The following is a 3,360-nucleotide window of genomic DNA, read 5'->3' as shown; positions in this document are numbered from 1 at the left end:
AAGATCGAATACGTCCGAGTACGGACAAGATACAAATTGGACTAAGAGTCCCGAAGATAACCGATGGCGTCCATAACCCCGCCTGGGCCAAGCCGGAAGGGTAACCTTGCTAACGTTGTCTTCATCGAACATATCTTCATACCTCGCCCGGTTATATCCCGTAGAAGCAGCAATAAGTACGGGTTCGTACTTAACAAGACTTCAAGACGTATAAGCATTCGTCAACCCGTCGTCCTTTGTACTTGAGGCACGCAGGGGACTTAGAGGACGCAAGAGGAACGTCATAGGCAATATGGTGGGGTTAAGCGGCAGCGCTGCAAGCACTAAAAACCTATAGAGACACTCTACAACATTCGTCTAATCGAGAGAAGATGAGAGAGCGCATAAAACTAACGAGTTCTATACTCGCAAACATAACACAGCCGATGTGTTCCCCCTTCGCAAAGAGGTACTTGCAAAGGCACTCACACTGTTGACAAGTTTTAACCATTTATTATTAGAGTTGTGCTAACTTACTAAACAAGTTATTATGATTGAAGCAACGTGTGTAAGTTGTCTATGGTCGAGTCATACAGACTCCAAGTCGTCCATAACCGCGGACGCGGCTTATCGATAAGATTGTAACCTGCAGGGGTGCCCAAATGTGCCCACACGCACGATCAACCCACTTACGACAGGTGGATATCACGACACGCACTCTCCTTCACCACAACAATGTCCAGGAAGCCACCTAACTAAGTTAAACCCGTTTCAGAGCCCGATCGAAACTCCGACGCGGACTCAGCTATTGCGTCAGCGTACTAGGTGATCAGTGCCCAGCGGGATGACCACTTCGCAATACGGCTCCGCAACCTACGGACGTGCAAGAGACAACGGGGTTACAAGGCAACATGGCTTCCCCAAAAGTAACATCATATCATCTGACCACAAAGAAACATGCTTGCACGCCCGGAAGAAACAAACAAACATCCAAACTAGTTGTGGCCACTGGACAAAGTCGTAGATTCCGAGCGGTGGTCGAGGGGAGACCCGGTAAGCATACCCACGTGTGGTTAGAGCGCTCAGTCTCGGAACAGATAACAAGAACTCGGGGTCCTAAGATATTTAGGAAACACAAGTGAGCCGTCACAAAACAAGCAGCTGACCCACCGATGCCTCCGCTAAACAGTTATCAACAACTAAAGTAACCATGATTCTTCCCATCATATAACCCGATAAGATAACAACAACGGTAACAAAATATAAACACTAGCATGCACTACGACTCGCAAGGCAGACCCGAAACCAAACAATAGCCGTAGGAGGTGGTGGTGGCAATATGGGCTGCTTGAGGTAACAGGTGGAAGGGACACGTGACAAGAACGCAACTTAAGGATAGCATGAGGGAGAAGGCAAAATAAAATAGGTGAGCGACTCCTGCAGGGGCAGGAGTATAGGGGAAATGCTTGCCTGTTAAAGCTTGCCGAGGAACATCCGGTGAACTTGTCGTATCTCACCACACCACTTCGCGATCCTATCCGGGAAGAAGCAAATGCTGGAACACACAACGCATGCGAGTCTTACTACTACGGATAAAGAAGATCCAGCATGTTCATGATGATATGCATGACATGGCATAGATGGTGCAATGCATCTTATCCAAATTAATCGGAGTCGGAACCCCGGACAAACAAATTAGGTTGGAGTTGCATTTTCTACCGACAAATTTAAGTGTTGATTAGCATAGCACAACATGGCAGGGGTGAGCTACTTCAAAATTAAACGGAGCGGGGAAACCATAGTCGGCGTCCGAAATACTCCGCATATATGTGAGGTGAAATGCACAAGCTATCACGACGCGACATGATGCGAGATGCAAACAGATGAATGGATGCCATATTCATGTTCCTCATGTTTTTCTGATCAATTTTCATATATAAAACATTTCATTTTTAGTTATAGTTTAGGAGATATGAATTTTACAAGTTTTGAATATTTGCAGCAATTTTCCAGAAAAAAACAGAGAAACGCTGAGACTTTTTCTCACCCAGGAAGATACGAGGCTGAGAGGCTGACCCATGGGCCAGGTAAGAAGCTGATTGGCGCTGAATGCTGATCCTTTCCTCACTGGTGAAGAGATAACCCAAGACACTGACGGGCAGAACCCAACTGTCAGCAGAGCAAAACAAAACAATGATTAAAAAGGAGAGGCTTTGCATGTCCCGGGGATGGATCAGGATTCAGGAGATTGCACGCATGCACACGGAACAAACCAGCTGAGCTAGCATCGACCTTTCCAGGATTCAGCCAGAGTTTGGCATGCACAACGCCGGCGACGCCGTGACGGACGTGTCCGACGAGGAAGACGCAGAAGTGGCGACCAAGCCGTGAGCAGCGCGGTGCCGCGGACGCGCTTGAGTGCGCCGGCGAGACGGACCTTGAGAAGAACCCGGAGGCGTCGGGAAGACGAACAGCGATGCAGGGAGCCGTAGCTGCAGATACGAGGGCGGCCGGATAAATGACGAAGGTGCTGTCAAAGACTTGGCATGTACAACGTATGAAGAGAGGCATTTACCCTCCGCATGGATGTTTAGAACTCGCGACCTGTGGCGCTGCGGACGTAGACGGACTTGCAGACGAGGTCGCTGGTGACGGAGGACGGAGGACGGAGGACGCGAGCAACAGTGGCAGTTGAAGAGGCGCCGGTCAGCTTGCCGAACATGGCCAAGGCGGCGGCCGGAGGCGAGCTTGGATGCAGCGTCGCAGACGTCGACTAGACGCACTGCGGCCAGGAACGTGGCGGCGTGCTTGACGGAGAACTCGAGGATGAGCTGCTGAGTCAGGAGAGGCCCGGGTGCAGCGGAGAACGTACACAAGAAGGAGGACCCTGGCGTTCTGGTGGCGGGGACGTGGTTGGAGCAGAGGAAGACGCGCAACGTTTCAGAGATGAGCTCGCGCGCGAGGAGCACGATGACGCAGAGGTCGACGGAGACTCGAAGAGGCGGCGGCGCGGCGCGAGCTTGGCGAGCACGCTGGCGACGTACGGACGGAAGCAGCGGCTGCTGTTTTCTCTTGGAAATCGGGAGGAGAAGAGGGAGCGACGAGAAGAAGAAAGGAGTGGCGGCGGCAGGGAGGGAGAAGCAGCACTAGGGTTGCAGGGAAGGTTTTAAGGAGGAATGGTGCTGCTCCTAGCCGTCTCATCGAACTCCTGGGTACGTGGCACCGCTCAGATTCTCGCCGTACAGGTTGAAGAAGACCCTCTCGCTAGGAGACGTAGCTGGGCCAGGAGATGTCCGGGTAAAGAGAGAAGAAAAATGGGCCAGGGAAAAGATGGTTTACAGGTTCGAAACTCGGAAGGGGTATTAGGTGGCCCAGCTGAAC

At 51.4% G+C, this 3,360-nt stretch overlaps 1 long non-coding RNA gene across 1 annotated transcript; it reads right to left on the bottom strand.

Moving 5' to 3' along the window:
• Positions 1-1,507: 1,507 nt before the first annotated feature.
• Positions 1,508-2,328, bottom strand: LOC124675350. The gene is made up of 3 exons (XR_006993250.1): positions 2,253-2,328; positions 2,027-2,148; positions 1,508-1,534 (listed from the first exon to the last, which is right to left on the bottom strand). It is a non-coding gene; the product is annotated as an uncharacterized LOC124675350 (long non-coding RNA).
• Positions 2,329-3,360: the final 1,032 nt, after the last annotated feature.

This window comes from Lolium rigidum, chromosome 7 (assembly GCF_022539505.1).
Source record: "Lolium rigidum isolate FL_2022 chromosome 7, APGP_CSIRO_Lrig_0.1, whole genome shotgun sequence".
NCBI classification, from domain to species: domain Eukaryota; kingdom Viridiplantae; phylum Streptophyta; class Magnoliopsida; order Poales; family Poaceae; genus Lolium; species Lolium rigidum.
This window is presented reverse-complemented; position numbering and strand designations above follow the sequence as displayed.